The following is a 24,641-nucleotide window of genomic DNA, read 5'->3' as shown; positions in this document are numbered from 1 at the left end:
AACACCCCCCTCCCTGTAAACTTTTCAATACTGTACTGATTTTTGCTTTTTTTCCTAGCCAATGTGCTCAGGTGAGCGATGTGGCCCATGGGCCTCTTGTTTAGATAGCCAAGGCTTTATTTTAGACAGACTTTTCTCTCCTAATTTTTGCAGCTGTATGTCACTTATATATATTTTTTGTTTGTTTCAAGGTGAGAATTAGAACATTTCACAGCTGTGTGAAGGAGCATTATTTGTTCATATGTTAAGGAATTAGTCACACAAATAGCAATAATGATGTCAGTGTGGTACAAATAAAAAGAATAAATACTGATAAAACTTTGTACATCCTTGGTGCAGTGACACAAGCAAATAAGAATTGAATGCATGGCCATGTGCCTTGTTTGTTTTTTTGATTAACACATAAAATATATTTCAAAGAGTTTGAGCTGTCAATTAGACCTAGATGTGTAAATACTCCCAGGGAGCTGGTCTACCTCCTGTTCAATATTTCCTGCAGGCTGACATAAAGTTTGATCAAAATGAAACCTCTGAGACACGCTCAGTAGAGGTATTGGATTTTTTCAGTCTCGGTTCCTCGATTAAGTTGTGTGTTTCACTGTAAAGACTTACTCTACAATGAATTATTAATTCTAAAAATTGACAAAAGTAATGATAATTTAAGGGAACAGGCATGGCGTCTTCTTTCCCAGGTTACCAGTAAATTCATACTTTATGGGAGAATTATTCCAGCAGTTTGTAAGTTATTTTTTCATTATTAATATAGATTTAGGAAAGTCATTTGTAGTAATAACTGATTTTCTGCTGTTTGTGGTCATTCTTATTTCCTGTGTACTACAGACATTACCAGGTATAAGACTGGGATACAAATACAGTCTTTAAGTCCCCTATTATCATTATAAACCTTTGTATTGATCAGATAAAGACTGTCAAACCCATCATTTAAGTACTTACCCACCACACTAAAGGTGTCTGTGTTGACTTTTGATCTAATCAAATAAAGACTTCATTTAGCAGGATAATGGTACTCCAGGGGCCTGGGATTGTTACATACATTTGATCTCTATCAGGAAGGGCCAGGATTTTGTTTTAACAAGTTTTGTTTAACAATTGTTTGAGAATAATATAGCAACTTTCAGTCAAGACTTTGAGGCATATGAGAACATCGCCATATAAACGTAAAAAGTACATGATCTTTTCCTCCATGTGTAAAGACAGTTCTTGCATTAGCTTCAGTGGTTTGGGTATTTCATGTTTATCATTTTATGTAAATCGAAGTTAGTACATACTTAGATGCATGTACCCTTAAATTTATTCAATATCTCAAAATATTTTTTAAAGATTTTCTTGTATGTATTAATTCAGAGGAAAAAATTGTTTCATTTTTGAACATCAGATAAGTGTTATATTTAATTTGTTGATACATGATTGTTTTGTGTGCAGTTTCATTTTATTATCAGATAAGGCCACGCCAATTTGTAAAATAGTTCTTCGGATTTTCAAAAATAAAAAGTGAGGCGAGCGAGCGAAATAATTTTACAAATATTATTTTTCATTTCGGGTTTCAAAATTATGAGGCGAGCGAATATAATTAATATAGGTGGCAAAATTTTTTAAGTTCTCCTCTTTTTCCTATTATTTTTTCTGGGAGAGAAAACGTTTTCTATGTACTCATAAGATGTGAAAACGCGTCTTTCTTTTGTTTCTCGTAACATTGCAATTTAGACGTAGTTTCATTTCTACAAATTTTCTGTTTACCGGGGTAATTCTTTGCAAATTGTTAAGGTCATGTCAGGTTTCAAAATCACAATTGCATCGCTTCTTGAATTTTCTTTAATTTTTATTGAACAAATACGATCAATATTTACTTAACCTTGTGTGTATTTTTCATATGTTGATGATATTCTCTTTATTGTTTCATCAAACAAAGCTTCAAACGTCTCCTATGCTTCCATTTCTATTGCTGTGTATGGAACTACTTTGTACCCATTGTTTTTAACTATAGTACACAGGGGTGTGCAATAAAAAAAATCAAGTAAGTCAATCAAAGTTACTAGCCCCAAGTAAAAAGTTACTAGCCCAAATAGAGGGGCAAAAATTAAAATAAATACTTATTAATGTTGAGAAGAAATTAATTGCTGAAAAAGTCAGGGTACTGAGGTCATTCTTTTTAAAATTAAAGTTAAAAGTTCTCACTATCAATATAAATCATGTATAAATTATTATGAAAGAAAATTAAAATGAATTTAAATAAATTATCTTTCCTTTTTCTGATCATTGCACTAGCTCATTTAGAATGAAATTAAATTCATTTTGTTTTCATCTTAAATCATTGAATACACTAGAAATATATTTTATGTAAGTCACAAAACACTTATTTTTCAGTTGATTGAGTGATTGTAAATAATTTAATGATATATCTGTATGTATTTACCATAAATGGAGGAATAGAGGAAATTCGGATTAGGAAAAAACGATCGTTTTTGGAAGTAAATAGTCAGGTAGAACTGTAAAACAGATAAGATTATGGAGATTTATTGACAGTCGGAGCATGTTGTCTGGAAAATTTCAACTGGTTGGGAATTTTATAGCAAAAAAAATGAGTGAAAATACCGATTGTGCTTGTCATGTATTGCGTGTGTAGTTAATTTTTTTACAAGCCCGACGGGCTTCCTCCTTGCAGAAAACCACTAGCCCGACCCGCAAAAATGGTAGCCCCGGGCTTCGGGAGATGCTAAATGCTCACCCCTGGTACATACGAACAGTTACACAGGCATCGTGCAAAACTTCACAAACTGTTACAAACATTCTAAATCCCGCGCTTCTGTCAAACAACTTTCCAAGTCTTTTGTGCGTTTTGTGTAAAAAGTCAAGAGAAAAAAATTGTATACGGATATTTTTGGACACTCGCGCAGATTTTTTTTTATAATATTATAATTTGGATTTGTTGTAAATAGAAGCGGCGAATCCGACGAACTATATTAGAAATTGGTATGGCCTAATTGTTATTATTTGTTGATATGATTGTTTTTGTGTGGGTAGATTGATGCTGTTCTCATTTCTCTTTAGAATAGTTGGATACCAGAGCACATGTACTGCATAGCCTTTAATAGTTCATTATCAATGAGATTTTATAAATGCACTACTTGCAGTACCTCCCAAAGTGACAAATTAGCAAAGTGCTCTTTCTTTATGTGCATGTACATGTATAGAGTAGGTCTCCAACAAAATTGATAAAATTTGATTAGATGGAAATATTAGATTTGTACCTATTACTTTACACCCACACATAATTCAATGATACAGTATAAAGAACTCAATATCATTGTACTAATCAATTTCTACTACTAATGCCAAAATATCAATCAGTCTTTTTTATGGCTCATTGATGGCAGTGTAGTCTGCACTTCCTACAACCCTTCTAAAGGCCCCCAATCCTGGCCATTATACTTTGAGGAAATTAGTGTCACATGTCGGTAGTAGTATTTTCATAAGACTAATACCTGGCACAATTCTATGTCATAATCAGATTTCAGTAAAAGTAATGTAATGAAACTGGATACTGACGGTGTGTTTACGTGTGATGGAGATTTTTTTTTCTATGATATCTGTACCTGTATCATTGATATCTATTGTCTGTGCTTACCTTAACGATGCTGCTCGGAGCAATTTTACGATGCTTGGAGCAATTTCATGGGACAATGGAGGGAGATACTTATCACTTTAAGGACAATATTTACTTTGATGAGGCTAATTATTGAACCTCATAAGAGATTTGTTTATATGTTTATCTTGCCCGTGTTGATCTTTCAGGTGAGCTATTGAACAGCTTCATGAGATAGGATTAGAGTTTTCATTCCAAAGCTCACAATTACTTGGGAAAACGCTTCAGGATTGATGTTTTTGTCCGAGAAAATCGTGGAGCTGATCCAGATCAGGTTGATGAAGGAGAATTCAATCAAATGTGTCCATCATTTTAATGAGAACCAGTTTACAAGTGATACATGATCTCTGGCTTTATTTTTACTGGAATTTATCACAATTTAGGATATATATTTAAACAGGTAAGACTTTATATGTGACATTTAAACATCAAATGTAACAAAATATTAAGGTGCTAGGGTAAACTCCTAAGACATGTACAGCTCTGTTACAAAGGATGCAACTGGGTGTCAGGCTTATAATTTGTTATTTAAATAAAAAATAATAGTTAAATTAAGTGTAATTTTGTTTTTACAGTCAGTAACTTAAATAGGTATTTTGCACACACCAAAGAATCAGATTCACAGTTCACTGTGTTCTCTGTCATCAAAATTGTGATATTTTTTTTATGGCAATTGCATTCATACAGAATTAACTTGATTAAAGTGTGAAATGCAGAGATCATTTCATGCAGTGATTAATTGGAAAGCATGGGCAGGTTATTGGCAGTTTTCAATTTTAAACAAAACAATCCTCTTTATGCTTTACAGAGCCATAGACCTTGGCAGGGGAAGCAACTCAAGCAAAAAATTTTTCATTTGTAATTCAATAGTTTTGATTGGTTGCAGCAGTTGGCTTCACCAGATGATGACAGAATTACTCAAATTGTAGTTGCATGTGTTATTAGAGAATAGAAATTGAAAATTGACTTTATATGTCTGGCAGGGATATTGAAACCTATGTGCAACCAACCTTAAAAATCAAAGCATGAGTCTGGTTTATGACTCACTGTCATAGATTTAATATTGATGTATTTTGAATTTTTATTTTTTTTGGTTTTTGTTTTTTGGGGGTTTTTTTTGACTAAAAAAATTCTTTAAGTTAGTCTGGTTGGGTTATTGGGGCAATATCAAACCTCTATACCACATAAGGTCACATGTCTCTTGGGGAGGATACATGTACTCTGAACCTCCTGATGGACGGCAAAAATGATACAGTAATCCTCCATCCATTATGGCCAGTCTGTCCATAGTCAGTTTTAATTAATCCACCAACCAATATCAATATTGATTTCTCCTTGTCACCTACATTAAAGCAAATTTCTTGGTGGACAACATCCGGCAGATATTGAGTTTTACTTGGAACCCTAAACCGCTTTTACACAGCCTTAAAAAAAAATATGAGGTTAAAGGTCAAGGTTACTATAACAGTTGTAATTTGTATAGTTGTACAAGGTTACCACAAGAGGCCTCACAAAAAAAAAAAATTTAAAAAATGCCACTTTTTGGTATTCTTATTACAGTATAATATATCTTATCTGGAATGAAAATGAGAGGATATCATCAAAGTAGAGTAATGTCATTAAAACAAACTAATTTCTGTATATGGAGATAGACTCTTTTGCCAATTTCATTATGGATGCCCCCAAATAGACTGGGATATATATCTTATTTGTTTGAATGGATCTTTGATCACACTTGTAGTTGTAAGGTCATTATTTATCTCAAAATAAAACACCAGCAGACAGGGAATATATCTGTTTTACACGTCTACTGTTTATAAATGTCTGAGAGATGTGTCTATAATCTATACTGTTAAAGCTTTCAAGTCAGAGATCTATTGCCGGGTCAGTGCCTAATAATTTCATTTATTAGGGGAGATAATATTTCATTTGCTTATTTCCTTAAAAAGTACCAAAATGATGTGTACAAACACTTTTTTAAAGTAATCTAATCGATGTAATGCGAAGGTACTGATATAGAATTTTTTAAATTCTATTTATTACCTTGACATATATGCATGTATCTTTGAAATAGATTTTTTGATTAATACCTAGTGCAAGTCATTTAGTTAGGACATTTGTACATTCATGAAATATTACATGTACTGTAAGTACTTCAGTGAAGGAAGAAAATTGTCTTACTTATTAAAAATTTCCTGTTAAGTAGAAATTCATCATTCTTAATTTCTCTTAAATGTTATTGGTTGTATTTGTAGACACAATATCTAAATAGTTTATATATATGATATCACACAGGTAGAAGGAAATTAGATCATAATTTTTTTTCTCTAAAGAAAAAAGCCCTCCCCTCAATCCCAACAAAATCTCCCCCACCTCCAATCTTAACAAAAATATTTCTCTAATGTGAAAGAAAAAAGGTTTCAGAATGTACATATTTTACATACAGAATTACATTATACAAATGCCTATTAGCAGGTTTTGAAATCTATACATTTCACAGCATTAAACAAGAATGTGTTTGACAATTTCTTGCATACATAAAATTGTGAGATATATCAATATCATATTCAGATTACACCCACGACAATGTATTCTAAAGTCCACTCACTGATGCAACAATTTTTTAAAATGCTAATTGAATAAATGTCTCATTTTCGTAATCTTAATTTTCAAGAAACTGTGGCTATATTAAGGCCTGCACTTACAAAAATTTTTTTTTGGAAAAATCTACTTGTTTATTTATAAAGAAAAAAAATTACACAAGCAGCTCTTAGTCTGGAGTAACTGCAAAAGAGATTTACAAGGAAAGAAAGGTATCAGCTATATCTTTTAAAGAAAGGAAAAAAGGATTGGATTCAATTTAGATATCCCACCAGTACATTAAGCCTGAATAAATCTACGAAAAGAAACATCAATCAACATATTTTTTCATCTCGCAAGAAGCTGGGTGAACATCAGATAACTTGATTGTAAAAGTGATGTCTCCGACATCAATTTATAGAAGAGACCGACATTTGTCAATATAATCACACAAATACAATTAACGGTTCCGATTGGACATCCTTCTTTGTGTGTGTTGACATGGACTGCATTTTAGAAGAAATTTTCTTCCAATTCAGCAATTTCTTCATTAAATCCATGAGATGATTGTTCGTGCCTTTGATTTCAGAAGCTAATGGACCAAGTTGTAGAAGTTTGTACAAATAAGGGTATTGAAGTCTTCTTGCTTTAATTATTTTAATGCAAGAAGAAAGAATCTTTTATCCTTTATTGATGCAAAAGAATTATTTATGCAAAGTGCATGTAAAAGTTTCATTAACTTCAAAAGAAAATCATTAGTTTTATATTCTTTTCACAGATTAATTGCGAGAAATTCAGGTCCAATTATAAGATGCAATAGATACAACTTTTTTGTATTGGGTACATATATGTTTTTTAAAATTTGAAGGAAAGGCCAGTCCACATTTTGGGGCTTTTTTTTAAAAAAATAATATAAAATTTTTCAAAGTCTCTCTATTGCTCTGTCCTGTTTTATTGGTAGTTAAATTCACAAATTTTACTAAAAATAGGACATCTCTGCAGAGGTATAAACTTGGCTCTAAAGATGTCTTTCTCTGTATGTTACTTATTTGAAAATGGACTTTCGTTACAGTTTTAAATTGGCAATTGCATAATGTCCTTGAACTTGCTAAATTCATCTTTCCTATGATTTTCCTAAATTCATCTTTTGTATGATTTTCCTGTCCCATTGGCAGGTATAATTTTATAGAAACCAAATCCATATAGTAGAAGAGGCTCTCTGATAATTAAAGGAGATTCAACTGTTTAAAGAGAGAGAATCCACAGAGAATTAGGAAACAAAAGTTTTCTATAATGAGGCCAATATTGTTGTTTTTCATTCAACCCTTGTAATCTCACACTTGATGGGATTAAGATTAAACTTTGAGATATCTGACAATTCAAGATAAAAAGGTTAAAAAAAAAAACCATGTAGAAAAAGTGGTTGGGACTGCCAACTCATTTCAACTTATCCCTGGTATTAGAGATACCAGAGATAACAAACTTCAACTGTATTTACCGTAAGTTTTGGAAGATAGGACGATACTTTTTTTCTCAGAACCGCTGGGATCGTCCTATTTAACGAATCGACCTATCTAAAGCCCAAGTTTACGAAAAATGCCTCAAAAATCAGTAAAATTTACGTCAATTTTAAAGCAAATCTATGCCATTTTTGTATTTTTTTAAAATTACTTTACCGAGAAAAAAAATAATAAACAATAAAGAATTAAATATTTATTCCATTGATTTCTTACAAAATAAGTTCCATTAAATATCCGTCGATGTACAAAAAAACTTATATATCATCAATAATGTCTCAAAGTCATGCTGTGTCCATCTTGTGAAGTTGGAAGTCGCAATCGTTTACTAAAAATAAAACCGCAACCGTATCAAAGTTTAAAATACGGAGGAGTTTTCACAATCGCAATTGAATTTTTTTTTTTATTACCATTTATTTGTAACGATTAATTGAAATAGTATACCAAGTAAATATTTTTTCATTGTCTTGTGATATTTATTTAAATGTAAAATGTGTGAAATAAACTGTTGCCGGTAAATTCCTAAAATTATTTACCAAATATACCGCTAGTCATATATCCCAAGGGGTACACCGAATTATACAAAGATTGGCTTTTAATAGAATTTTAATTGTCTGACAGATAGAGGGATATACACTGTGTACACAAAGGTGTTAACACCTGTTGGTTTAAACACCTGCGGGGCATGATTAACAGATCCACGTGCCGTTACAGGGGTATTAGTACTATACATCATTGAACAAACAAAACTGTGAAATTCCTGATGACTGTTAAATTGCGAATGTACTCTCAATTAAATTTATTTTTTACAACAATATCTCAAGCAAAATTATAGCATGTTAATATGATTAATTTCAATTGCTCACTGTTACATGTAATAGTCATTTGCGTGTTTTAGCAAATCCCTGAACAAAAAATATAAAAATGGCAGTCATCGCACTTAATATTGTACCCCGGTAAATAATGTCGGAATAAAAGAATGTGTCCACGATGTTTTAAAATGGAAATGATTATTGTTTGATTTCGGGTATTTCCCTAATTATAGCTGTTGTATACTACCGTATTTATGTGTTTAACGACGGAGTCAAACAACGACGGCGTTGAACAGGCAAGTTGGAGAAAATGCGTTATATCACAATTCAAGGAAGTTTTAACTATGTTTGTGTAAAACACTATTAAAATGCTGTACTCATAAAAATACCAGTTTATTTTCTTCATACGTTAATATCACGGGTTAAGTTAAAGACCTTTACATGTTCTGATACGTAGTTTCTAGGTAAGAATCTCTAGAAAGTCGATAAACAAAGCCTCGTCCTATCTTCCAAATCGTCCTATCTAAGGATTTTTTAAAAATTATGGCTGAAAATGAGCCTTTCGACCTATATACCCCATCGACATATACCCCAAAACTTACGGTATACTTTTTAGGGGATGTAAACTATAGCTACAGTTGAACTTCGGTATCTGGAACACTGATATCTCAAATATAATGGATATGTCGAAGTGATTTGGAAGTCCCAATCACTTATTGAAGTATCTCAATTCCTCGGATATCTCGAAGTTTCTCCTTGGTTCCATTGAGTTCGAGATAACAATGTTTGACTGTATGTGGTTTCAGGATTGATAAACTATTTAGTTTCAACATAAGTTTTTAATATTTTTGAAGATAAATCTTAAACTCATGTCGTATATTATGATCAGTTACATCTAATCCAGATTCAAACTGAAAATTCAAGTGGCACATGTGGTCCCGAGATTGTGAAATTCTTATCTTATATCGTAACATAAGTATCTGTTAGGGAAATTTTCTATTAATAATTGCAGTGTGTAATTTGATAAGATGGAGATTTAATATTTTTGGTGTGTAATTTAATTAATGACTGGAAATGATTGATTGTCAAGTAGGCCCGGTACATTGATACGGGTGAAGTGTATCTATATCATGATGCACTGGGATTGTATCTCGATATTTGTGCTATTTCGCCTAATGTTTTTTGAACATAATTTGTTCTTAAATGAGGAACTGTCTGTTACAGTGTGAAAAGATAAAAGTTGTAGATTATTTTGTCAAGTTCACAAATACATTACATAACATTGAATAAGCTTTGAACACAATAAAAACAGCATAAGTACTGGTAAATAAAGAATATCACTTTTATTAGATTAGACCGAAGTACATCATGATCAATACACAGGTATACGATTTTTGTAATGTGATGCAGTAAAATTGGCATTTTGCAGTATATTGTTACACTCCTACTGTCAAGAAAGATACAATGCATTTTATTTTACAAACACAGGTAACAGATCAAATTTTACTGCACAGATTGTCTAGTTAATATAAAAATGTTTTTCTCTTGATACTGCCCTTTAATTCATAAGATGTACCTTTGTGACTTAAGTAGTCATGCAGTTTCATTTCTGTAAATCATAGGAAATATAAATTTAAGGAATCACTGTCAAAGCCCGTTATGCATAAATTATCCCACATTTCCAACTATCGTTGATGTCCCTGGTATACCCAACAAACTAGACAGTGATTCCTTATATTTACATTTATATGTGAAATAAAATTGTAAGATTTAAAATACACAAGTCTCCCATGTTATTATCAATAGTCCCCACCCACTGACGTCTGATATATAGACACAAAGATAGCACCACGAGATTGACATGCATATAAGGCTCCTGACCTTTCACCTGGCGAAATTAACATTCCGGTTGAATTATCAAGAAATCAACTCACCTAACTTTCAAAGAGTTATCACAGAGAAAACAATTGAAAATGTAAATATCAAATTATAACCACAAAAAAAGTCTAGAAAAGAATTAAATATACTAGCATGTAGCTTTACTTTCACACCTGAGATTTTGTGAAAAAAAAATTCAAAAGATATCAATTTCTGTAGTGCATAAGAAGTAATTAAAATAAAATATTTATGGGGTCTGTAAGTTTCTTTGATTTATGGTATGTGCAAATAGGAAGAGTGTAAATCTGTATACTTAATAAGAATTTGCAAGATTTAAGACAATAGCCCTCCTGTAAGATTAAGGGCCCACAGAGTGAAGTGATTATTTCTAATCATTGAAACAAAACTGATTGATCTGTAGTTGAGGTACATTGCTATTTCTAGAACTCGGATTATTGCATGCAGGAAGGTAAAATTTACTAGGGGAAAAAAACTTGTAGGAGATTGCAGTTTCAGAAGAAAATTATTGGCAAAGGGTGTATTGATCAATGTTTTTTGTGTAATGGTGACATGCAAGTAAATTAAAAAATAAAGGAAAAACTGTTTTGTTTCAAGTCAGAGCTTAACATTATTTGACTAAGCCAAGCATAGATTTTCATATCAATTATTTATTCATTTCAGTTTGTTCTGGGATGTATGGAAAATTGGAGAAAAAAATATTTATTGCTTAAGGTGTGACTGTTTAGAAATGTTGAAGATAAAGTGAAAAAGATGAAAGTTATTATAGAACTGTATTTTCGTTCTGTCAGTTCTTTGGTACTGCCATTAGTTATTAAGGAAATATTTGTCTAGCACTCTGTTTTATGTGAATACTTTCCCTAGATACCATTAGGATGAGAATAATTCACATCTTCTATTTATGTAAGTGCATGGATTCACTGAATTGATCTACATCAGATAAGGATTACAAGAAAAATTCACAAGGTAAGAAAATTGGTTACCGTGGCATCCATGTTGAATTTATTCAAAAGCGGCAGAGCACAGCATTGAAAAATTCATATAATGGCTTTGTTAAAAAAAAAAAAATGAATTCTCCAGCTGGTTTGGTGATTCATATTGAAAGGCAGAAAAGTAGGTACAATTTATTTGATAAAATGACTAAATGGCTTTTTTGTCAGATTTGGAAAACACACAAAATTGAATTGATTTTTGAAGGATCTAGGTACAGCAGATACACAAGGGGATGAATTAATTGGGATATGATCAGAGAGTTGAATATTATTCACATAGTTCCCTTTATTAGATTTTTTGTGAAAAGAAATGTAAGTATAAATATTAACCAGAAGGAAACTAAAGTGTTAAGAAAATGTTATATTTGTAGAAGTTCTGGCTTTACGAACCATGGACATCAGCCTGGATAGCTCAGTGGTTAGAGCACCTGATTAGTAATGCAGGGGTCCTGGGTTTGATTCCAGTCCAGCCATATATTTTCTTTATGCATTTCTCCTTTCCTACTACATACATTTGTATTTGAAAATGTTAAATTCAGGGAAAAGCTTTACAGTGGCTGTCAAAATCAACAGTATCATAAATTGTATTAATGTACACTTGCTTGGAAATGTTGAAAGTCAGATATACTCACAGAAAACCACAATAGATTCAAAGTTTTCCCAATTGTAAATTAATGTGATTAGTGAAATCAATAAAGAGTGTATATTAAATTGTATTATGATTGAGAAAAATATTTTTGTAGGTGGAATGCCCTATCTTGCATTCATGAGTCACAAAGACTGTGAAGTTCCCTTAGGTATCCACATAAGATGAGATTTGAGATAATGTGCCAATTTATTTATATTGGATACAAAGAGAGACAACTCTGAAGTTCTTTTGCAGTTTCCTAAATCTGATTTTGTGTTTTAAAACTTGTTGGTGAAATAGTTTCTCAGATTTGAATTAATCCTGCAAGTTCTCAGATTTTCAAGTGATCTTTAATGAAATTAATGGTTCCATGTTAATTTTTCTGGTGGGAGGAATTATGGTGTTTAATTGCTGATCTCATAACACCTCTGGTGCTCAGGAATAGTTGATGTTATGGCCCCAGATCAACTTAATGGTTTTAGTTAAAGACATTAAATAGAAATCTCTATGCCATAGAAAAAAATATTTTTTTCTTAATCATCTCCCAGTAGAGGGTTCTTTGTTTCTGTGAAGGAATTAAACCCGAAAATCTCTAAATATAGGAAAGAGGAAAAATTGTATATAGTAATATCAAAATTTAGAAAAGATTGAGAAAAAAAAACAAAACAGAAATAGCTAAACTGAAAATGAGCTGTTAAGAAATACTATAGAGAGCTTATAATGAGTCTAAGGTTGTAAAGAGGAAGCCAAGCTGAAGGATTTAATTGAAGGAGGCTGAGATACCATGGAGAGAACATAGTATTTGGATTGAGGCGATTTTCGTTACTGAAATCATATACATTGCTATGACGTGTATGATCAATATGGTCTTTGCGATATAGCCCAAACCTGGTAATTTTTTGCCAATTTGTTAGATTGCTTTAGTAAAGCTTTGGTAAATTGATCTGCGAAGGTGTCTAGATTGTTTACAAAAGCAGATAAAGCCTAACAGAGTCCTAAATAAGGGCATATAACACTTTACTGCATCAACAAGTGAAAGTATGAATTTGTTTACCGGGAATTTTTAAGCATGATGTTCCCTAATTGTTTCAAGGGTCTTAATTAAGACAAAAGGTTTTATGTTCTTTTTCCAGATGTGAAAATTTCTGATACAAGTATTTAAATATATGGCATTTGCTTATTCATTGCTTTGTTTCAATTAAGGCTTCAAGAATTTTTACAGAAGAATACTGGGTGATTGAAAGTGATGAAGAATTTGATAGTGATAATTAATTTACCTTCTTGTAAAAATGTTTTATTTTCATTAGTTAATTAAATTGAATCATCTAATTTGTGTTAAAAGAAAATAAAAGTTATATAATGGCCACAATGTTGTCAAACTCAAATTTGTGAGATCATAAGTCCTCGATAAAAATTTATAGGAAATTTTAATGCCATTGGACAGTAATTTGTTAGGTTTTACATAATTTTTATCAGTTTGTACACCTGCAATTGTCACATTCTGTCAACACTTCTCTTGGATTTAACATTTACCATTGACTTACAAGCTGAAAGTCCAATGTTGCATATACCATGAGTTTAGTTATGTAGCAGTTCTAGACTATTGTGGGTTCAGTGGTACATATATGTAATGAACAACCATTACTTTTGATTTTTTAATTAATTGAACATGCATTGTTTTAGGCACATTGATGCAATAGATGTTATGTAGTAAAATTTGTAAAGCCTAAGGGAAAACCGCACTGCTTAATCAACATTCTCTTTCTCGAGTGATTGGTTGATTTTTTTTTTTAAGGTTATAATGAGAAAATAATTAAATTGATGTTAAAGTGGATTCTGGTTCATTCCTCCCTCTTCCCAAGTAATAAGCAGAGACAAGATCTCCAAATGATAGATTTGTTGAGGTAATAGTGATATATTCCTTTAAGGCAGCCCCTACATCTGGTCATGTCCTGGGGTGCTGTCATATTCCCATCTGACAACAAAGTTTACAATTCCATGTAAACATCTTTCCATGGCCTAACAACCCCCCACTTATTCACAGATATATTAGATAATGAAAATGGGGAGAAGAGTTGAAATATGATAAAAAAGATGAAACTACAGTTTTACAATGCAAAAAATATGATACTACCGATAGTGATCAAAGAATTCACTAAACACTGAAATTATAAGAAAACTCATAAGATAAGAAAGTTTATTTAATGAACAGGTTTTAAAAATGCTGTGGTATCTGCATATCATGTGTTTTACAGTGAAACTTCAGATGTTTATATATCTGCTGTTCCCTTTTCATCTCCCTAGTAGAGAATAAACATGGTGCACTCAGAAAAAATACAGAGAGATGCAGGTCAAATGCCAAAATTCACAGCAGGTCATATATTTTGAATGCAGGGTGCTGATTGGCTGATAACTTTGCCACTGTATCTGTTGCCAGAGGCAACAGTGATTTGGAAGGCACCTCAGCTCACGAGTTTTTGTACATAGAGTTTTGTGTATTACTCACTATACTGTAGTTATACATTGTTATCATCTCCTAGTTATTGAATTACCTACAGTCATTATTGCTGACCCGAATGCTGGAATGTTTTAATCAGGGACGTCATTAAAGATTTTGTGCTCATACCTAATTGTAGAGATCAGTGCAGTGAGATTTTGAAGGTGATCTGGAAGGAGGAGAAATCGAGTATGTGAGGGGTAACAGATAAACAGTGCCAAGAGGGACAGAAAATTTTCAAATTTATCAGTGGAAGAGAACCCCAAGAGAGTTGCTGAAAGGTACTCATTTTATTTTACATTAGTAAGAAGAGGTTTACATGTGTTATTTTTACTGGATTTGAAAAGATGTGTTTTTAATTTTAGGCATTTGGTTCTCTGTTCATTTGTTTACTTGAAGGTTACCAAGAGATCTGTCTTTGGTCGTTTTGTAAATTGTTTAGACTTGGTTGATCTTTAATTGACAAATACCTTCTTGGTTTTTACCAGTCACAAGTGCTGGATGTATATGCATGTATATTGTATTTTTGTTCACAAAATAAACTACTTTGGGAATTCTGTATCTATTAAACATGAAGAAGAAAAAAAACTTGTGGTAACTTTAAAGAAAAAATTTCTTATGGAACCATGAGGTTGAAATTCTTATTTTTCAATATATGTGTACACAAGAGTTTGTAATGACTTCATGTATGGGGATCCCAGACAGAACGGTCAGGTGAAGACCTCCAAGATAAGCAAACATTTTGACAGTCATGACAGAAATTTGGCCGGCATCCTAGGAGCAAGGCTATCATCAGCTTTTCAGCTATGTCCACCTAATGGCCGTACCAATGAGTTTGTGATGAGAGAGCGAGAGTCAGCATGTAGAACAAATGGCTATTTGTCATCCATTTCACTCTGCAGTAATCCTGTGCTTTGGTATCTCCTGCAATCTGTAATTTGATGTGCCTTCAATATTGGTTTATAAACTATTTTTGGTCTAATGTCCCTGATGAACACTGGGATAAGTGGTCCGTCTTCTTACTTTTCCATACTGTCCTGGATTGTCCATTTAGATTGTTTACAAGAAGCACACGAGTTTTTTGCCAAACTTGCCAACAAGGGAATGTTTTTTAGCACCACATGCATCTGCTGGGGGGAGTTGATTGATCAAGCTTAATGATAACAAATATTGCAAACAGGAAATCTTCTGCTGTTTTGATTTAATGTAAAAATTGTTTTAATAGCTTGAAAGTGATCCATTTTCTATGTGTATTAGCTGCCAATTCATACACCTGTGGGGTTGATACAACAGTGATGGTATCAATTCAACAGATCTCTTTTTGCAACTAAATTGCAGTCATCACTTCGATTGTTTTTCATATTGGAAACATAGTGTCACTGATAAAAGCAAAAAGGAAATCTTTCAATTTGACCTAATGGATTGTTTTTCCTCCAATATACAGGATCTTTTTGGTTTATTGTTTCATTTTATACATGTACCAAACTGTACTTTCAATGTAATTTTATAAGAATTCTAGAATCTGTGTCATTAAGATGCTGTGAAATTAATTTACAAGGAGTCAACTTGGATGAATTCATCTCACTCAGGTGTTAAATATATTGGAAAAGAATGATTTTCATCTGAGAAGTAAGTAGGAATATAAGTCATACTACAGTACTTTATATGACTATGAATATGGCAGTCTCTGTTACTGGTATAATGTGTAATAAATGTACTAAGTGATTAAAATTATAGAAAAAAGGGATTCATTTGCCATCTGACTCAGTATGAAAGATGACAGCAGACATGATTTCATTTGACACTGCCTCTGATGGTAAGATGTAACAACTGTTAGAAACACCTCAGTCAGTTTGGGAGGGTCAATGAACATTAATTAATTCATACTCAGGTCCTGACCCCCTGTCCAGACACAGTTAATTATGAAGAGAGGCTGTGAACTTGTCATCAACTTGTACTAATACACCATCATTTATGTTCACAATTTTGTAAATGATTCATTTGTATAATGACTCAAAAAAATGTACTGAAAGAAAGAAAAATGTGAATGTAGGAAAACATAAACTGATAGATTCATGATTTGCAGCTCTTAAAGAAGGATTTCTGATAAAAAGAGTTCAGAGACATCTTTTTATGTTATTTTTGGCTGTGTTTGGGTGACACCACCAAACTTTGTGTTTCAGTTCGAATATAAATTCTGGTTACATCGCCATGATTTCAGGAATAAAACAAAAGGATCTGACATCTCTGCAGGTGTTCCTGTCAGTATAAATTCAGAAATCACACCTAATTTGTGGGGAATTATCAACATTGAATCTCCTTAATCTTATCGGAAGTTTATTTGATGCCGTAACATTTATTGTTTTATTTCCAATTTAACCCCTTCTCTCCCACTTGAATAATACCCAATTCTGTGTTTGAGTTTTTTTGTAAGAAATCTCTGGCAAGTCCCCAGATTTCTCCAAATATTTACTGAAAGTGATAGAAAATATTATCAGGAACATCTCCAGAACATCTTTGATGGCTTCCATTCAGGGAATAGAATATGTCAAACTTTTTTGGGACCCAGTCCAGACGATGTACTTTTAGCAGGTTTTAAGCAGGTTCTTATGAAAACATTAAATCAGGAAATCTTGCAAATCTTTCAATATTCATATCTTGTATGTTAAATGTTATCAAATCAGCTTTGAAAGTTCCTTGTAAACAGATATAAGAGATGGATAATTAATTTTGTAGCGCATGTAAATTTTCTTCAAATAATGTGAAAGAAGTAAGAATTTATTTATTTCCGAAATGGCCCTTTATTGACCTGCTATCATTAAAAATGGTTTATAGATTCCATATCTGATCTACAGCAGAGGTATATTTTCGTGATTGAACACTCATGATGAGGTAGACATTTGGGGAAAGGCCAAGATATTCCTGAAAATCCCCTATGAATGTTTCAAGTGGTGATCAGCTATGTCTCATTATTTTAGCTATTGAAACTAATTTGACTTTGTTAAAGAATTTTTTGCATTCTTATTTCCTTGGCTGGGTTATCTCCTTGACTCTTTGCCCAAGCATAAGTGTAAGGCAAAGAAAAGTTCATTCAGAAAATGAATGAGAGAGAAGTACACAAATAGTAATAAATACAGATTCAACCAGAAAAGATTTAATTAGAATTAATTAGAATTAATAATGAAGAATTCACTTTTAGTTTGATGCACCTATCAATTGGCCATTAATTATTCCATTTAATTGTCTCAGGCATGGAATATTTTGTGAGTCTCTAAGTATTACTTGCTGTTAATGAATTGACCATCTTGATTAGCACATGTTGCACCTGTGGTTTACCAGATATTGGTTCAGAAGACTGATATGTTTTGACATCTTGAATTCACAGCATTGCTGGTCAGTAATTACCGGTAGCTGTAATGGAGAAGGGTTTATAAAGCGTTGGTCAGGTAGCTTGATAAAATGTCCAGTTGTGTATCCCAATGGGGGGGTCAGGGACACATCTCATGTGAACATGAGATATTAACATTGCTCAGATTCATGTATCAATTAAGTAGAAGTAAATTGGTTTGAATATAATGTATTTCCTTCCGAAAATGAACAATGACCTTATTATATCTAAAGAGGGGACATCATTAAGACTATATATAAGTATATTTATTGAAAGAAGTGCATGAGTACAGGCCACTATGTGATCTTAACAGGCTCCTTTAAATAAAAGCAATACAAGGGAATAATATTAATCGGGAAATCAATTCTTAAGTTTATGATTTAACTTTTTTTTAATGTAATTTTTTTTATTTTTAAAAAGTTGAAATTTTAAAAGTGCATAAGCCAAAAAAGAAAAAAAAAATCACATTAGTTTTGTCAAATATATTTTATAACTTCCTTCTGTTTTTGCTAAATCGCTTCATTACCTGCATCCAAGCTTACTTCCAAGAGTACTTTTAAGCAAGATAAGGGACATTTTCTGCCAAAATGTTTAGGCATGATTTTTCCTGTAAATTTATCAGAGATATATAGTATATATATGCAATCTCAGATAAAATAGCATTTGCTAGGTAGAATATCTTAATTACCGTCTAAATTGGGACCCTCCAGAGCAATAACTTTTAAACTCATGATTACATGTGCCAACGAATTAAGATAATAAAATCAGTTACTTATTTTGACTTTAATTAAGTAAACAAGTGATGAAAGGGATTGTTATGATGGTGCTGAGGATATTTATGCAAATTAGCTTGATAAGTGCATTAAGTGTGTTTAAAGTCACATTTGATAATATACATGAGCAGGTTTTGAACTCTCTGATCCCCATCTATTTCCTCTTCACCCCAAAGAATAAGCCACCTCATTTCAATGGATAAATTTCTCTAAAACCTCATATTATATTACATCTTAAGGATCAGAGCTGATGTTAAAAATAAGTTTATACCAAAGGATGTGCTATAACTGTCAAGTTTCACAAATCTCCTAATCTTCAGGGAATTCTGATGTGTGGAAAAGCTTTGTTTTTAAAGATGTTTATGTTGAACAAATTTTCCTCATGTTGAGTCAAATTATCAGTGCACCTGTTTCCCTGCATGCTTTTTGCAGGTGAGGAGTCACATCGATGGGTAATATATAGTCTACTGACTCATTTTCTCCTGAAACATATCCTGCCGAATGCCTGATAACAAAGGGTGCTGTGTTCAATATAATTTCCAAAATCTGAAACATATGGACTAGCATTGTCTTGGGAGAACCTGATATAGTTGAGCAAGGTCTATCTTGTTTGTATATAAATACTCTTTCTGACCGCGTAGTGTATTCTTCATTGTCTTGTCTTATCGGAGGTGGTACAATTTGTGTATTATCATTTGGGCTTCATTTACAACCACTTTGGCCTGTGGGGTCTTTTTTTTGGAGGAGGGTCGTTATCTTTTGCTCAGGTGTTTGACTGATAGGAGAAAATCAGTGGTTTATGAAAGAAAGCACTTTGTTTTCTTATGTAGTCTGTTTATTACTTGTATTTTTAGTCCTAATATCAGACAGGTGTAATGTTTCCCAGTTGTGTTTGCTTTCCCTTCTCCATCTTGAAAAAATGCTTTTTTGCAACCTGATGTAATCCCATGCACTTTTAAATCATGATTTTATCATTAAAATATTGCTCCTTTCTTCTTCCTGGTTATGTAATCATTCTCTCCTTTGTTATCTTGTTGATAAAGACTTTTTCCTTCACATTATTTGCAAAGCTTGATTTGATTAACCCAAATGATGCCTTCACTGTCTATGTACAAAGAGCAAAAAAGTAATTTATACTGTTTTCGGAACTCTCTTCTTTATAATAGCTAGATCATTCTTGGAGCAATTTTAAATGAGGTTCTTTTTGGAATGAACTTAGCAGTATATTTACAGCAATTTTTTATTTAAAGTAATATTTTTCATGTGACTGTGTTCCTTTTTGTAATATCATTTACAGTAAATTGTCGTAAAAATTTTAATAGTTTTAGATTTATGTTTATTTACTAGATGTACTTTTCTGTAATGTACTTGTTCACTTTGAACTGCAGTCATAGATCTCGGATGTGACATGATTTGACTGGCAGCATCCAGAGACAACACAGGGGTTTTTTGTTCCTGGGAGATGGATTAGCACCTCTGAGTTGGCAGCAAGCAGGGGTTATGTGGTTGATGATGTATATAGAGATAGAAAACTGTAATATGTTCCGTTTGATTGTTTGCAAAATTCCATGACTTGAGGATGATCTTAGCATGCCCTTTCTGGCATTTCTCTATCATTTTCTGTCACATTAATATTATTAATGTACCAGTGCCACTTTCATGCTCTGGTCAGGCATAAGTTTTTCACAGATGAAGATGATAAATAATGGAAAAGTATTAAGAAAATTATGTTTTCTGAAAAGACCCATGTAATGAATGGGTACTTATTTGTTTTCTTACAATATCCCATTACTGTGGAGAGAATTGATATTTTTCGAGGTTGTATTTGCGTCACTGACATCTTTTCTTCTGTGTTCAACATGCAAGAGGAACATGCTTTCCCTGTGTACCTGCAGTTTGGAAACACTATAGGTGGAATGGCTGGCTGCTGAGCCAGGGTTGTTTTGACATCCAGGCTCACCGATGCTTGTCCGAGTAAATTGGATTTGAATCTTGGTTTTGCTGGATGTCAATTTTTGCAGGTATCTTCACCCAATTCACAACAGTGAGGCTAGTGTTTATCTTCTGTTATCTGATAAAAACTGAAGATGTTGTCCTAGATGGTTAGGGCAGACTCATACAAACAAGTTGATTCAGTAATCAAATTATTGGGATCACAAAAAGATTATCAGCTTTTGACCCTAAACAGTCTTCCTTAGTGTATAATAAGACTACATGTGTGAGCTTGCTGAAGTGTGTCAATACTGGGAAAGGTATCAAATTCTACACGTAGCTACTACAAGACCTTGAAGAAAAGAGGGTATAGTGCTAAATAGACTGCAGGTCATTTATCAAGAAGGAGAGATGCAGAATCATTGGATGCACAGATGTCCTTGATTTCAAATGCTTGTAAGTAGATAAAGTATACATATTGTTGTCAGCTGCCACATTGACAGTGAAAAATTGATGTGTTCTGTAACCTCTGAAGATTTCGTGTTCACACCCTGCTGATTGGGAACCTTTTGATGCATAATGATACCGAAGCTGGTTCCAGGTGAGCTCCAAGTCTGGACATATGTACCTCATTTCATCACAAAACCGTTTCTGTAATTGAATTCAATGGCTGTCTGGAGGAGAGATAGAGACAATAGATGTGGTAATGTCATTTAAGCTGTATGGATTGTTAATAAAGGGGTTCTTGGTTGTCAAGGTACCACATTGCTAGAGATGCAGAATATATTAAAGGATAGTGGGTTGTTTTTTCGAGCGAATAATATTGCAATACAAGAAAACACAGCATATCAACACTGCAAATTTTGCTCAAAAAGTTCTGTGGATGTTGTTTGTGGTGAATTTTCTTTTTATCTGAGGTGTATTTCTTTTATCCTGGATGCATACCGATTCTAATCATGCTGTTCTAATGTGGAGCATGCAGTTTTGGATAATACGGAGTGATGTTAAACTATTTTCTTGGCATTCCGAGGCTCTCTGTCTTCGTGGTACCATAAAGCAAAATAGTTCTTGCAAAACATTTAAGTGTAGTTGTCTAAGTTTTTAGCTGATTTCATGCAGGTGCTGTAAATGAAGTGAATAGAGCTTATGACCTCTAAATCCAAAAGAATATAATTCTGTGTAACATTTATTTTGAGGGTGTTTTGTTTCATTATATTGATAACACATGAACATGACATTTGATATTTTGGGGAAAAATATCTGCCATGACTTCATTGAATGTAAATAGAATGACAAGTATATTTTTAATATTTCATTTTGTCAGTTTTTAGCTCTACTGGTCAGAGACCAGAAGAGCTTATGCGATAGTAAGGTGTCCGTCGTCCGTCCGTCTGTCTGTCTGTCTGTCTGTCTGTCTGTCTGTCTGTCCGTCTGTCTGTAAACAATTTTTCAAAACGCTACTCCTCCTACAGTTTTGGTCCGATTTCAATATAACTTGGCACACAAGTAGACTACACTAAGATACATAATTTAGTGCATCGGTTTTTGATTTCGATGGACGGTGTTGCCATGGTTACTAAAAATAGAAATTTCTGTGAAATTTCTTTAAAACGCTACTCCTCCTACAGTTTTGGTCCGATTTCAATATAACTTGGCACACAAGTAGACTACACTAAGATACATAATTTAGTGCATCGGTTTTTGATTTTGATGGACGGTGTTGCCATGGTTACTAAAAATAGAAATTTCTGTGAAATTCATTTAAAACGCTACTCCTCCTACAGTTTTGGTCCGATTTCAGTATAAATTGGCACACAAGTAGACTACACTAAGATACATAATTTAGTGCATCGGTTTTTGATTTCGATGGACGGTGTTGCCATGGTTACTAAAAATAGAAATTTCTGTGAAATTCATTTAAAACGCTACTCCTCCTACAGTTTTGGTCCGATTTCAGTATAACTTGGCACACAAGTAGACTACACTAAGATACATAATTTAGTGCATCGGTTTTTGATTTCGATGGACGGTGTTGCCATGGTTACTAAAAATAGAAATTTCTGTGAAATTCCTTTAAAACGCTACTCCTCCTACAGTTTTGGTCCGATTTCAGTATAACTTGGCACACAAGTAGACTACACTAAGATACATAATTTAGTGCATCGGTTTTTGATTTCGATGGACGGTGTTGCCATGGTTACTAAAAATAGAAATTTCTGTGAAATTCCTTTAAAACGCTACTCCCCCTACAGTTTTGGTCAGATTTCAATATAACTTGGCACACAAGTAGACTACACTAAGATATATAATTTAGTGCATCGGTTTTTGATTTCGATGGACGGTGTTGCCATGGTTACTAAAAATAGAAATTTCTGTGAAATTCCTTTAAAACGCTATTCCTCCTACAGTTTTAGTCAGATTCAATATAACTTGGCACACAAGTAGACTACACTAAGATACACAATTTAGTGCATCGGTTTTTGATTTCGATGGACGGTGTTGCCATGGTTACTAAAAATAGAAATTTCTGTGAAATTTCTTTAAAACGCTACTCCTGCTACAGTTTTAGTCTGCTTCTAATATAATTAGGCATACAAGAAGACTATACTAAGATACATGATTTATTGCATTGGTTTTTGAATTCGATGAACAGTGTTACCATGGTTACTTAAAATAGAAATTTTTGTGAAATTCCCATTAAACGTTACTCCTCCTACAATTTTGGTCTGATTTCAATCTAATTTGGCACACAGTTAGAATACACTACGATACATAATATGTATTTCTGTTTTTTTTTATTTGGGTGAATGGTGTTGTCATGGTTACTAAAAATAGAAATTTCCGTGAAATACTTTCAAAACGCTACTACTCCTAGTTTTCATTTGATTTCAATATAACTTGTCACAAAAGTAGACTACATTAAGATACATAATTCTATTTATTGTTGCATGTTGCAATGTTTCAAATCCAAGTGCTACTTTTCTTTTGTTATACAAACAGACCAGTAGAGCTACAGTCTCATCAGAGACTTCTGGTTTTTTTAAGTTTTATGTTGCAGTTATTGATGCTTCTCTTTGAGAAATATAGACCTTGAAAGTCCTCTCTAACTTTAACATCTTTAAATAATTGTTTATCATTTGCACTGCTTGCTAATTACAACAGAAAACTGCTATATTTAACATTTTGAAAAGGTTTTGATAGCAGCACTTCACACACTAGCTGTTTTCTTTATTGGAGAAGTTGAAGGGAATATTTATTTCTGCCTCAAAGACACTTTCTGTGAATTCTAGAGGGGCGTGTCCCTGTTAGCCAGTAACTTCTCTCCCTGTTGTTAGATTAAAGGTCACCCCAATTACCAGTGGTACAAGTGTAACAGAAGTAGAACCATATGCTTTTCCAAAGGGGAAAAAATGGTCACAGTGTAGTATACCAACATCTGACCCCCCAGAACTTATCATAATATTGGTGCTGGAGAGTTCAAACAGAGAATGAGTCTCTGACATTGTATTTGATGAGGGTATTAGGCCTTCTCAGTTTCAGATAAAAATTTTTATGAGAATCTTAACCTTGAGGTTTCTATAGCTTTTGCACTGAATACAACAAAGCACATTCTGTGGAAATATTTTCTTGGATTTGAGTAAACAAGGAATTAAAGATTCTTAATCTTTCTGCAGCCAGTAGACAGGATTTTTAATTAATATATGTAGCCCGGTAGTCTGGGCATATGATATACAAGGATAACACCTATGGGCCCCTGTAATTCCTAGGTTATCCCCCTGCTCTTCCACTCTGCACCAGCACTGTCCAGCAGTAAATGGTACAGGTATGAGAGTGGTGGTTTTCATTTGCCCTGAAGTTCTAGGTAATCATTGTGAACACAATTCTAGAAACTCATTTCCACTGTTGCCATGAGCTTTTATTATTCTATCTCTTGATGACTTATCATTGTAGTATGCTTGGCC

General features: G+C 33.0%; 1 protein-coding gene across 4 annotated transcripts in view; it reads left to right on the top strand.

The window, feature by feature from the left end:
• The first annotated feature begins 3,667 nt into the window (after nt 1–3,667).
• The window catches only part of LOC133197133 (kin of IRRE-like protein 1), a 32,712-nt gene continuing 11,738 nt past the window's right edge, over nt 3,668–24,641 (top strand). The window contains exons 1-2 of one of the 4 annotated variants that reach the window (XM_061332991.1): nt 3,668–4,064; nt 14,726–14,867. The gene's annotated coding sequence lies outside the window, so the exon portion shown is untranslated. Of the gene's footprint in view, nt 4,065–14,543; nt 14,868–21,030; nt 21,136–24,641 lie in introns of those variants that run through there. The other 3 variants (XM_061332993.1, XM_061332990.1, XM_061332992.1) reach the window with 3 other exon arrangements.

This window comes from Saccostrea echinata, unplaced genomic scaffold, assembly GCF_033153115.1.
Source record: "Saccostrea echinata isolate AGI-Se365-2 ecotype Australia unplaced genomic scaffold, CSIRO_AGI_Sech_v1 ptg000030l, whole genome shotgun sequence".
NCBI classification, from domain to species: Eukaryota; Metazoa; Mollusca; class Bivalvia; order Ostreida; family Ostreidae; genus Saccostrea; species Saccostrea echinata.
This window is presented reverse-complemented; position numbering and strand designations above follow the sequence as displayed.